General features: G+C 42.9%; 1 protein-coding gene across 1 annotated transcript in view; it reads left to right on the forward strand.

The window, feature by feature from the left end:
- PTH (parathyroid hormone) overlaps positions 1-13,632 on the forward strand; it is a 126,842-nt gene that overhangs the window by 90,441 nt on the left and 22,769 nt on the right. The window contains exon 3 of the mRNA XM_070073165.1: positions 13,292-13,480. The gene's annotated coding sequence lies outside the window, so the exon portion shown is untranslated. The remainder of the gene's footprint in view (positions 1-13,291; positions 13,481-13,632) is intronic.

A 13,632-nucleotide genomic window follows, 5' to 3' on the forward strand; every position in this document is an offset into this window, starting at 1 on the left:
CAAATTGGAAGACCTTTCTCTCTCTCTCTGCCTCTCCTTCTCTGTGTAACTGTGACTTTCAAATAGATAAATCTTAAAAAAAATCAAAGGATGGTGAATCCATTTGATGAAATGTGGAAGAGTGGGAGAGGACGAGAGATTGTATAGGGAAGAGGGAAATCATCAAGAATCATTAATACATGTTAAGTTTGAAATGCCTAGGAGACATCCAAAAGGCAGTGTCAATTAACATGTAGGACAAGGACCAGGCTTTTACAGCAAGAAAAACAGCTGAAGATGAGGGATCACTGTCAAGGACAATGTAACTCCGAGGGTGCTAGGGCCTGTGCCAGATGAAGGAGGCCATGATTCTGAAAAGCACAAACAGACAAGCACTAAGAACTGATGGTTCTATTTAGCTCATCTTATCAAATGCATATTGAGTGGCCATAGGGACCCCTAGGAGGCTACTCTTAGGTATTCGAAAGAGGTAAGAACTTGAAGAGAGAAGACATGTTTTAAAGTCTGGGGGCTATCTTTGTGGCACAGCAGGTTAAGCCACTGCTTGTGACCCCAACATGCTGTATCATAGGGCCAGTTTGAATCACAGCTGCTGTACTTCCAATCTAGCTCCCTGCGAATGCACCTGGGAAGGCAGAAGAAAATGGTCCAAGTACTTGGGCCCCTGCCATCCATGTGAGAGACTAGGCTGGAGTTCCTGGCTTCTGGCTTCAGCCTGGCCCAGCCTCAGCTATTGCAGCCACTTGGTGGGGGCTGGGGGGAGGGCGGTGGTGAACCAGTGTATGGAATCTTCCCCCATTTCTGTCTTATTTTCATTCTCACTCTCACTGCCACTCTTGCTCTCTGCCTTTCAAAGGAATAAATAAATCTTTAAAAATTCTGGTGATCTGGGAAAAGTTTAAACTTCTTTTATCTTTGTAAAGACTAAATGGAGTAATTCATGTGAAAGCACCCAGATCTATAAATATAGGTTCATATTATACATTATAGGCATTATTATGAACAATCAAAATGAATGGCACTAGATAACATTTCTTTCTGAAAACAACCAACAACTTTGGTAATGACTTAATCAGAATAAATTTAGTTTACCCTGTACAGGCCAGCTCTTGTATCATCTAGGTGAAGCAGATTAGAACAAAATGATACCAAGAATACTGACGCATGTCCAGTGAGCTCCATGTGGGTAAAGCACAACCCATCAGAATCAATGAGTCTCAGCAGATCTTTACCCTGATTGCATGTGACCATGACTGACAGCCACGCTTTGATTACATTGGCTGCAATCTCTTTGTGTTTTATCCAAACACATTAGTGTTGTCTGTACATCTTGTACTATTCCTTAAGAGTCCACCTGTCAGCATGAGCTCATAACCTAGTAATGCACACAAGTGATAGGGTCCCTTCCTTCCTACACAATTGCATGTACTTACTGCTTCAACAAAGTTACTGTTTCCTTCACTGTTTTGCTATATCCCTGTAGGACAACTCATATTTTCTGAAATACCATGTACTTTCATATTGCCAAATATTTGTTCTTACAAAAGTTTCTTTGGCCTAGAATGTCCCTACTGTTCACCTTCCTGCTGATCAATTATTAATGCTTACAGACCCATATAAATGTAAATTATCATTTCTTTTTCAAAACACTAGATAGTTCATTACATCCTCATCTATATTTCCATTTCAGTCTATTCATAAGCCAATATACTTATTCAACAAATATTTATAAAATGCTAGAGAAAGTCAGAACTCTTTTAGATGCAAATGACAGAAACTAAAATTCAAGTAGCTTAAACAAAAGTGCAAGAAAAGGCCGGCGCCGCGACTCACTAGGCTAATCCTCCAACTTGCGGCGCCGGCACACCGGGTTCTAGTCCCGGTCGGGGCGCTGGATTCTGTCCCAGTTGTCCCTCTTCCAGGCCAGCTCTCTGCTGTGGCCAGGGAGTGCAGTGGAGGATGGCCCAGGTGCTTGGGCCCTGCACCCCATGGGAGACCAGGATAAGTACCTGGCTCCTGCCATCGGATTAGCGCGGTGCGCTGGCCGCAGCGCGCCGGCCGCGGCGGCCATTGGAAGGTGAACCAACGGCAAAAGGAAGACCTTTCTCTCTGTCTCTCTCTCACTGTACACTCCACCTGTCAAAAATAATAATAATAATTAAAAAAAAAGAGCAAGAAAAAAAATGGTGAAATCCAGGCATTCAAATGATGCTATTAGTATTCATTACTCTGGTACAGAATGATTAGGTTGTGTTCCTAGAAACAGAGCCTGAGACAAGGATTCTTATGCCAGTGAATTACTGAGAGAACACTTTCAGGAAAAGGTGCATGAGGAGTACAGGATATGACAGGGAAAGGAAGCTAAGCAAAGATAGGGTATCAGCCAAAGACTAGCTTCAGCCTTATCCAATGGCGAGAGCTGGAGCATAAATGGCACCATGGAGTTTATCCCACTTTGAGGCAAAGGAATTTCCCTTTGGAACTCCCTTTCCCATTCAGTCAAAGCTGAGGGCTGTGGGATGAAGAGGGATTGTGCTAATTTTCTCAGTGCAGGAAGAGATGTGGGTGAGGCACAAATTGCATCCATATGGTAGGCATGATGGCTGCCAGTAGCCCAAGAGTCGTATGTGTCTTGGTTAACCCCAGGGGAGAGAGTCCTCCTCTCAGACACTTCCTAGAGAGAACTCTGATGTGCACAGCTGTTTTTGCATCAGAGGATCAGAGCCAAGCAAACTGCACAGAATGGGTAATTCTCTGAAAGGGGGAAAAGGGGAAGAATGATGGATAGACAGAGGCATACATCCACTCTTTGCCCCACACCAATCGCCTCTAGGCACAAGGGACACAATGGTGGACAGAAAATACACAAATTTCTGCTTTCGTGAAGCACAGTGGCCTATTTCATGCAAGACAGAAAACAAGAAGCTTCAGTGAAGTCGGATGTATTGTTCAAGAGAGGAAGTGTTGCTATGGGTAAGTATTGCTACAGGTCAACTTATTCTTCTTGAGGATCCATGTTTTACTCAGCTTTTCATCTGCAGTGTTTCAAGGATTATTAGTGCTCAATAAATGAGCATATACAACTTGTATGGATATAGGGGCTTTAAGAGGCAGTACTCCTCTCTGGGAGTAGTCTCTTCAGGTAGTTTATGAGCCATGAAAGAAAATTACTCACTACTTTATAACCACATCATGCTGTTAAGTGGAACTATTATTTCATCTGGCCCTTCATGACTTTTTGCCTATTTCCTAGTTCTGAAACCGTTTTCAAAGGGCTGACTTGCTAACTTTGAGGGTATTTAATTTCTTTCAGCTTAATTCAACCTATTGATCATTGGCTCATTGGCCTTGTGCTCATAGCGCTCTAAATGTTGCAAAAGATGCAGAGATGAATACACTTGGTACCAGCAATTTAGAGCTGCTTCCTAGTGGAGACTTGTAATGGTGGATGACTTGTAATGGTGCAGAATACAAATTTCACTTTCTTGCATTTTCTGGTTAGCTTCTAGGAGAATTGCAGTGTTTACAGTATGCACTTGATCATATTTAGTAGGTGCCATTGAATCGAAGGCCAGGAGAACAAAACTGAGAGGGAGAAACTTTCCCTTAAGTGCCCCAAAGGCTGGAACAACAAATAGCCCATCATCTTTGATTTTCATCTTTGTTACGTTCCACATCTAGTGTCACCTACAGATCAAATCTCTATGCCACCATCCGAATCCAAGTCACCCTCACCCCTTCTCACTTGCACTCATCCTCCTCTCTCAGCTGAAAGAAACTTGTAACCCACTGCCTCCTTTCTGTCAATTCTCTACAAAGTGATGCAAACAGAATAATTTTTTGGCAATGTAAATGTAATCATATATTCTGCCAATTGCTACCTCAGCCCCATTTAAAATCCTGTTGGCTCTCTGACTGCACTCACTATAAAATGCAGACCCATTACAGTATCCTATTAGGTCCTGCATGAATTGATCCAGTTTCCCTCTTTCCTCCTTCATAATTAAACTCCATCATCATTGGCCTTTCTTTATATTCACCCTGGAGAGGCAGGGTTCTCACAAATGTAACTCCCTCTGCTCAACACATCTGACTCCATCTCAATTTTCAGTCTTGGCTTAAATAACATGACCTTGGAGTGGCTCTGCCTGACATCTGATTTAAAGGGTGTATTATCCCCTCCCCATATACCTTTATTCTGTATCATAGCACCAAACCCAGTTCATGGGTGTTGCTTGTCACAATTTGCATGTAGGTATTAGTTTGTTTATTTCCTGTCTTCTGCACTAGGCTGCTGTTCCAGAATGCCAAGGGGCTTGTCTGTTTAATCTTCCAGTAGTGTGCTCATTATCTGGGTCAGCGCTTTGCGTATAATAGATACTCAATAAGCATTTTTTTCTTTTTTTAACTTTTATTTAATAAATATAAATTTCAAACATACAACTTTTGGATTATAGCAGTTTTTCCCCCCATAACCTCCCTCCCACCCACAAACCATCCCATCTCCCACTCTCTCTCCCATCCCATTCTTCATTAAGATTCATTTTTAATTATCTTTATATACAGCGGACAACTCTATACTAAGTAAAGATTTCAACAGTTTGCACCCACACAGACGCACAAAGTATTAAGTACTGTTTGAAGACTAGTTTTACCTTTAATTCATATAGCACAACACATTAAGGACAGAGATCCTACATGGGGAATAACTGCACAGTGACTCCTGTTGTTGATTTAACAATTGACACACTTATTTATGACGTCAGTAATCACCCGAGTAATCCTCCTTTCTCTGAGGGAGGAGAGAACTTCCACTTCAATAAGCATTTTAGTTCAATTCAATTAATCCATTCACTAGCTTATTAAATAATATTTTAAGCCCTAATGTTAAAAATTTTTGATGGATAGTCAGATAGCCAGATATGTGTAATTCTCAAATTGTAAGTAGCTCTCTCTCTCTCTAATAAAAGAAAATTGTATGCAGCCTCTCATTCCCACCCCAGCTCTTTGCCTTGTTTTGCCTATTAGGAAGACTCTACTTAATCTTAAGAAAACTATTTGAAGGCTTTTGTTAGTTAACTATAGCTTTATGTTTCAAATACTGATCCATTGTTTGTGGGGAAAATGGAAACAACCCAAAAATGGATGTTTCACATGAAGCAGTTTGGTTTTTCTGTAGATCAAATAGATTTTGTGTATGTTTTGGCAGTACTACCATGCAGAACTAGTGCTTAGCTGGGGAATAATCTTTTCTTTGATTGGATTTAAACAGCTTTATCATTTACTCTTATAGAAATAGGACAGCATGTCTTTACCCCCAAGAAATGTGGAAAGCTAAAAAATATACCAAAATATGAGGTCCTAAACTTTATCTGGAGCTGGAGGAAAATGTGAAACAAGAAACTAGATTGGGCTGGACTCAACTGTGGATGTGTACAGAGAATTTGGATGAATAACCCAATTGTGCAGATGGTGAAATATTGGCCTAATGAGATTGTATTTCTGTGGGAGATACTGCATGAGACCCACCCTCCCCGCCATGTGGACAGTAAAAGGGGATTCTTCTAGAGGAAGGGGATATTTCCAATCCTGCTTATCCTGTCTGCCGGGGAAGATGCTAATCCTGGGGGCGTGAAGGGGTCATGAGGACTTGAGCAATGGTCCTGCAATCTACATGGTAAAGGTGAAATTCAGGAAGTGGGAGGCAGATGAAATGCCCAAAGGATTTTTATTTGTGAGAGGTAAGGTTATACCAATCAGAAGGTTGTGGGCCAGCAGTTAGGCAGGTGACAACCTTCCAAGACTCGAGGGTGTGGGCCTGAGGTTACATCTGAAGAACGAAAGTAGCCACAGTCAACAAGAAGTATATGTTATTGTCTCTTCTCTGCTTTTACACCCATGATCAGTTAAAGACAGGGACTATTTCCTGTACCTGGCTGGAAGACTGCCTGACTGGCCTATGCAGGCGGTCAAGAGGGCATGGCACATCATACCCCCCAGGAAAAACCCCGATTGAGGGCTCAGCACACTGAGACCCCCTCATATGACCTGACTGCTGGCAGGTGGGCAGGGACCCCAGGCACATTTCCCCCACCTGCACTTCCTGTTAAGGGGCCTTGTGATTGTCAACTAGGTGAACATCTCCCAGGTTTGGTCCAGACCCATAAGACCTCCTGGAAGGGTACATAGGCTACATGGCCTTCAAGCTGATTGGAGGAATGTAGAGGTGCCAGTATCAGCTTTATCGTATACAATTAGTGTTGCCACCCCAAGCTAGCTACTCCTCTTTGCCTGCCCTATAAAAGCTTGTGCCCAACTGTTAATAAACGGACATGTTCACTGAAACTGTTTCCTGTGCTTCTTGTCGAAGAACGCCGTTGCCCACCATCCTGACAGTGTGGGCCTCACAGGACGAGCCCACAATTCCCTTCTCTCACCACCCATGACAGAGGGGCAGTGGCAGTGTTTGTTCAAGAAAAGACGTTAATCCTTGTATTAGTCAGGGTCCTCCAGAGAAACAGAATCAATAGGATGGAGATATTCACAAAGGCACTTCAAAAAGCCCATGGAAACGGGGATTAAAAATGAGTTTATTGGGGCCAGTGCTGTGGTGTAGCAGGTAAAGCTGCCGCCTGCAGTGCCGGCATCCCATATGGGCACCAGTTCTAGTCCTGGCTGCTCCTCTTCTGACCCAACTCCCTGCTTATGGCCTGGGAAAGCAGTAGAAGATGGCCCAAGTGCTTTGGCCCCTGCACTTGCATGGGAGACCCAGGAGAAACTCCTGGCTTCTGGCTTTGAATCAGCCCAGCTCTGGCTGTTGCGGCCATTTGGAGAGTGAACCAGCAGAGGAAAGACCTTTCTCTCTGTTACTCCCTCTCTCTATCATAAATTTCCCTCTCAAATAAATACATAAAATCTTTTTTTAAAATAGGCTCATGGAAAAATAAAAGATAAAAAAGTTTAAAGAAAAAAGTGAATTTCTCCTTCCTTCAAATTTTGTCCTATTCAGGCCCTTACCAAATCAGAAAATGTTCACCCACACTGGAGTGGGCAATCTACTTTTCTGTGTTCACTGATTCAAATACTAATCTCATATTACTGGCTTGAGAAGCCTTAGGCCCATTAATTCTATGACATTTACCATAAGAGTAATGAAAAAAAGTAAATTTTTGCTCCCCTCTCAGAGTTTCTATGAAGATGTTGGTCTGAATAATTTCTAATGACCTTTGATTCTCCAGGCCTCCTTTCTCTGAATTGCTTTTGTTCTAGTTGTAGAGATAAGACATACTTATACTGTAAGACAGTCAAAAATATGATTCCTTCTTTCTCTCCCCCCCCCCAAAATCTTTCTGCTTTCAAATAAAATGAAAATAAATTAAAGTAATAAAGTATGAAGATAGAGGAGGAAAGAAAGCCATGGAATTATAAAATTAGAGTTTGGTAGAGTAGACTTGATTGAAGACAGGTAAGGCAGGAGTTTCTAAAGGGGGAGGTAAGATTTAGATTCACAAAAAATAGAGTAACTGAGGAAGCAGAGAGGTGAGGCTGAGAGGGTGAGATGTGTAAAGTGCTGAATAGATGGTGGTGTGGGTTGAACTAAGTCCACCCAAAAGAAGTCTTAACCCCAGGGACCTATGATTGTGACTTTATCAGAAATAAGACCTATAAAGATGTAACTGAGTTAACATGAGGTCTTACTAGAGAAGTTTTGGCTCCAAAACCAGTGTCCTTATAAGAAGAGAACATGTACACACGTACTTACACTCACACATACAGGAAGAATGCCATGAGACACTGACAGCAGAGATTAGGGAGATATGTCAATAAGCTAAGGGACACTAAGGACAACGGGGAAGCAAGAATGAAGCAAGGAAGTTTGCTCCCTGGGAGGCCCTGCAGACACTTGACGCTGGACTTCCTACCTCCAGAACAGTGATAGAATGAGTTTCTGTTGTTTCAGGCCACCAAGGTTGCAGTGCTATGCTATGGGAGCTCAGGAAACTAATACAGATGGCATACTTACAGCAACTAGCAGAGTTGAAGGAGAGGTTGAAAAAGGGGGCTTGTGTAAGACCTTGAAGCCCCCTGTCTCACACCATTCACAAAAATTACTTGTTCTTTTGCTTTCTCTCTTTAAAAATATAATTGAAAAGCAGAGTTAGAGAGAGAGACAGAGAGGAAGGGAGGAGAGAGGAAGAGAGATATCTTCCATCCATTGGTTCACTCCCCAACTTGCCATAATGACTAGGGCTCAGCCAGGCTGAAGCGGAGAGCACAAAACTCCATCTAGGTCTCTGATGTGGGTATAAAGGACCCAAGTATTTGGGCCATTCTCCACTGCTTTCTCAGGTGTGTTAGCAGGAAGCTGGATCAGACATGGAGCAGCCAAGACTCAGACCCGTGTCCATATGGGATGCCAGCTTCACAGGCGGCCCTTAACCCACTGTGCCACAATGCTGGCCCTAATGGCTTGTTTTCTCTTTGCAGAAATCCCTATTTACAAGTGTTCACTTGCTCTGATACCATGTGCCCCTCATTACCTTACATTTCCATTGTCTGAAATGGCTTCTTTTTCAGACTTATCATTCTCTGCTTCTGAGGCTCACCAAATACTCAAATTGTTGCTAAAATATTTTGCTTTTAGCTTAAGCTATATACAAATAAAAATTGTTAAAAGGTTTTAATAATTTTTTCAGTATTTAAACATCAGCTACAGATTATTTGTTTTTAGCGAATTATTCCAGCCTATATAAAAGTAGAAAGCAGTATACTAACCCTAATACATGAATCATCCAGATACAACAATTATGAAGATTCTGCCGCACTTGCACCAATCCATCCTGCCACCTCCCACCCCATTCCCTTCATTTTTCCAAGTGCTTGGTTTATCCTCATGTCTTTTGGAAAGTACACACAAGCAGGTGAGGCAGGAGCCCACCCACTTGAGCCATGGCTTGCTGCCTCCCAAGATATGTATGTGTTAGCAGGAACCAGAATTGGAGTGGCACTGGGATTCACCCATGCACTCGGCTGTGGAATACAGGGGTCTAAACTACTAAGCTGAACATGCACCCCTGAATTATCTTTTAATTTCATTATTTTTTCTGGAAATCTTTTGATGTACTCTCCTATATGTGGCCAATAAACATTTGAGGAGAGACTCATTTGTCATCAGGGAAATGCAAATCAAAAGCATAATATAGCATTTCATAGCCACTGGGATGACTGTAATCCTCAGAAAGACAATACCAATAAAGACATGGAAAAATTGGACTCTCACATATGACAGTGAGACTATAAAATGGTCCAGTTTGAGAGTTCCTGGAAATGTTAAATGTAGAGCTACATGACCCAGCATTTCTATACCCTAGGCATGTACCAAGGACACTTGAAAGGATAAAAAACTTTATACATGGGAGCCAGCGCTGTGGCGTAGTGGGTGAGGCCACCGTCTACAATGCCAGCAACCCATTTGGGCACTGGTTTGAGTTCCGTCTGCTCCACTTCTGATCCAGCCCACTGCTGTGGCCTGGGAGGGCAATAGAGAATGGCCTAAGTCCTTGTACCCTTGCACCCTCATGGGAGACCCAGGGAAGCTCCTGGTTCCTGGCTTCAGATCGGTGCAGCTCTGGCCATTGCGGCCGACTGGGGAGTGAACCAGTGGATGGAAGACCGATCTCTCTCCCTCTGCCTCTCCTTCTCTCTGTGTGTAACTCTGACTTTCAAATAAATAAATAAATCTTTAAAAAAATTTATACATGAATGCCTATACCAGCATCATTCATAACATCTAAAAAGTGGAAACAATTCAAATGTTCAACTAATGAATGGATAAATAAGATGTGGTATATTCATATAATGGAATATTATTTGTCAATAAGATGAAGTATTGATATTTCCTGTAACCTTGAAAATAATTTTTTTAAGATTTATTTATTTGGGCCGGCGCCGCGGCTCACTAGGCTAATCCTCCGCCTTGCGGCGCCGGCACCCCGGGTTCTAGTCCCGGTCGGGGCACCGGATTCTTTCCCAGTTGCCCCTCTTCCAGGCCAGCTCTCTGCTGTGGCCAGGGAGTGCAGTGGAGGATGGCCCAAGTGCTTGGGCCCTGCACCCCATGGGAGACCAGGAGAAGCACCTGGTTCCTGCCTTCAATCAGCGCGGTGCGCCAACTGCAGCGCGCCGGCCGCGGTGGCCATTGGAGGGTGAACCAACAGTGAAAGGAAGACCTTTCTCTCTGTCTCTATCTCTCACTGTCCACTCTGCCTGTCAAAAAAAAAAAAAAGATTTATTTATTTGAAAGTCAGAATTGCACACAGAGAGAGGAGAGGCAGAGAGAGAGAAGTCTTCCTCCATCCAATGGTTCACTCCCCAATTGACCACAATGGCTGGAGCTGTGCCGATCTGAAGCCAGGAGCCAGGAGCTTCTTCTGGGTCTCCCACGTGGGTGCAGGGGCCCAAGGACTTGGGCCTTCCTCCATTGCTATCCCAGGCCACAGCAGAGAACTGGATTGGAAGAGGAGCAGCTGGGACTAGAACCGGCGCCCATATGGGATGCCGGTGCTTCAGGCCAGGGTGTTAACCCTCTGTGCCACAGCGCCGTAGCCTTGAAAATATTAAGTGAAAGAAGCCAGTAATGAAAGACCATATATCGTATGGTCCTATTTACATGAAATATCCAGAGTATGCAAATCCATAGAGATAATTTTTGTGTTCAGCTTGGAGGAGGGAGTGGGAAAACTGTGGGGAAAGTATGGGAAATGACAAATAATGAGTAGGGGTCTTTTTTTAGGAGGGAATTGAAATGTTCTAAAATTAAATTGTAGTGGTGGTTGTACAACCTCATGAACATGCTAAAACATTTAATTATGGAGCTGGTGCTGTGGAGCAGTAGGTTAATGCCCTGGCCTGAAGTGCTGGCATCCCATATGGGTACTGGTCCGAGACCCAGCTGCTCCACTTCTGATCCAGCTCTCTCCTATGGCCTGGGAAAGCAGTAGAAAGTGGCCCAGGTTCTTGGGCCCCTTTACCTGCATGGGAAACCTGGAAGAAGCTCCTGGCTCCTGGCTCCTGGCTCCTGGCTTTGGATTGGCACAGTTCTGGCCATTGCGGCCAATTGGGGAGTGAGTGAACCATCAGATGGAAGACCTCTCTCTTTTTCTGCCTCTCCTCTCCCTGTGTACTCTGACTTTTGAATAAATAAATAAATCCTTAAAAATTATATACTTTATTTTTAAAAATTTTTTAAAGATTTTTATTTATTTATTTGAGAGGTAGAGTTAGTGAGAGGGAGACACAGAGAGAAAGGTCTTCTGACCACTGGTTCACTCCCAAGTGGCCGCTACGGCCGGAGCTGCGCTGATCTGAAGCCAGGAGCCAGGTGCTTCTTCCAGGTCTCCCATGCAGGTGCAGGGGCCCAAGCACTTGGGCCATCCTCCACTGCCCTCCCGGGCCACAGCAGAGAGCTGGACTGCAAGAGGGGTAGCCGGGACCAGAACCCGGCGCCCACAAGGGATGCTGGTGCTGTAGGCAGAGGATTAACCTACTGCGCCATAGCGCCAGCCCTTAATTATGTACTTTAAATGGATGAATTGTTAGTTATATCTCAATGATGTTGTTAGGAAAAGAAAGAATATGGCTTCCCCTTAATATTTCTTTTTCAAGTCCCTTGCCTTTGAACATCACTTACCACACCATCCTATGAGGAGGCCCACGCCTCATAGAGAGGTCCAGGTATGGGGGAGACAAGGCCCTCCATTAATAGCCAGCACCTACTTGTTAGGTACAATGTACTTCAAAAAGTGCATGGAAAATGGAATCAAAAGATAAAGTGCATTTTCCACAAACTATTTAAACTTCCCTAAGATATGAGTGAATCACCTTGGAAGTGAATCCTCCACTAGATAAGCCAACATCTTGACTGCACCCTCATGGGAGACATAAGACAAAACTGCCCATCCAGCACTCTCCTGAATTCCTGACCTCAGCAACCATAAAACAAAAACAGAAATAATTATGGTTGTTTTAAGACCCAAGTTTTGAGATAATTGTAATGCAATATTAGATAATGAATATAAATAGCATAATACAATATTTTATATCTCTTTATAGAAAACTTTTATTTAATAAATTTTGAAAGCATAACTTTTGAATTATAGTGATTCTTCCCCCCATAACCACCCTCCCACCCACAAACCATCCCATCTCCCACTCCCTCTTCCATCCCATTCTTCATTAAGATTCATTTTTAATTATCTTTATATATAGAGGACAACTCTATATTAAGTAAAGATTTCAACAGTTTGCACCCACACAGATGCACAAAGTATTAAGTACTGTTTGAAGACTAGTTTTAACATTAATTTGCATAGTACTGCACATTAAGGACAGAGATCCTACATGGGGAGTAGGTGCGCAGTGACTCCTGTTGTTGATTTAACAATTGACACTCTTATTTATTATGTCAGTAATCACCCGAGGCTCTTGTCATGAGCTGCCACGGCTATGGAAGCCTCTTGAGTTCACAAACTCTGCCCTTATTTAGACAGGACCATAATCAAAGCGGAAGTTCTCTCCTCCCTTCAGAGAAACGTACCTTCTTCTTTGATGGCCCCTTCTTTCCGCTGGGATCTCACTCACAGAGATCTTTCATGTAGGTCATTTTTTTTGCCACAGGCTTTCCATGCCTGAAATACTCTCATGGTCTTTTTAGCCAGATCCGAATGCCTTAAGGGATGACATAATAGCATATTTGAAAGGCACTTCTTACCTTAATTTGCATCAAAGTGCTAGGTACAGACAGATATCAAAGTGTATATGAAACAAATTTCCATAGATGGAATTTACAAAGGAAATAAGAGAAACCACATTCCATGATTCCATGATACCCACTTCTAGAGTAAGAAGAAGTGTAGAAGAGGAGATTTTGTAAGGATGAAGTCTTGGAAGAAAATGCACTCCTGTGGAGGGAGGGGGGAGCAGGAGTGGTGGTGCTGCAGTGCTCATTAATTAATATGTGACACCTAACATCAGTGCAAAATTGACTGTAACCATAGGTAAGCCATAGGAAACTAAAGTGGAAGAAAACTTAAATGCTTTTCATTGGTTCTAGAAATTAATAACTTGGAGTTAAGTGGAATCATAAGGCAATTGTAAGGTGGATGGAATTTGTCATGGACAAACCAAGAGAAATCTGCATGGTAACTGGCTCAAAGAGACATGATACTGTTCATTGCTGGTTAAGCCCTCATAGTTCCTACACACTTAAATAGTCAATTCCTCTCTTGTATTTCAGATCATTTAAAGACTGACTGAGGGGATTCATGGCAAAAGAAAGAATTCCATATGAAATGAAGTCTACAGCTGTCAAAAAATATCACACAGCTCTGTACCTTCCTGAAAGGATGTCTCTGAGCCTCCATAGCTCCCTGTTGTGAGTCGCACTGATGACTTAGCCTGCAAGTACCACAGCCTGGAAGATAAGGTAAGGAGCATAGGGAGATATTGGGAAGAGCCCCTGACTTGGGTTCTGTTTTTTTGTGTTTTTTTTTTTTTTTTTTTTTGACAGGCAGAGTTAGACAGTGAGAGAGAGACAGAGAGAAAGGTCTATCTTTCCGTTGGTTCACCCCCTAAATG

The sequence above is a fragment of the Oryctolagus cuniculus genome, chromosome 1, assembly GCF_964237555.1.
Source record: "Oryctolagus cuniculus chromosome 1, mOryCun1.1, whole genome shotgun sequence".
Lineage (NCBI taxonomy): Eukaryota > Metazoa > Chordata > Mammalia > Lagomorpha > Leporidae > Oryctolagus > Oryctolagus cuniculus.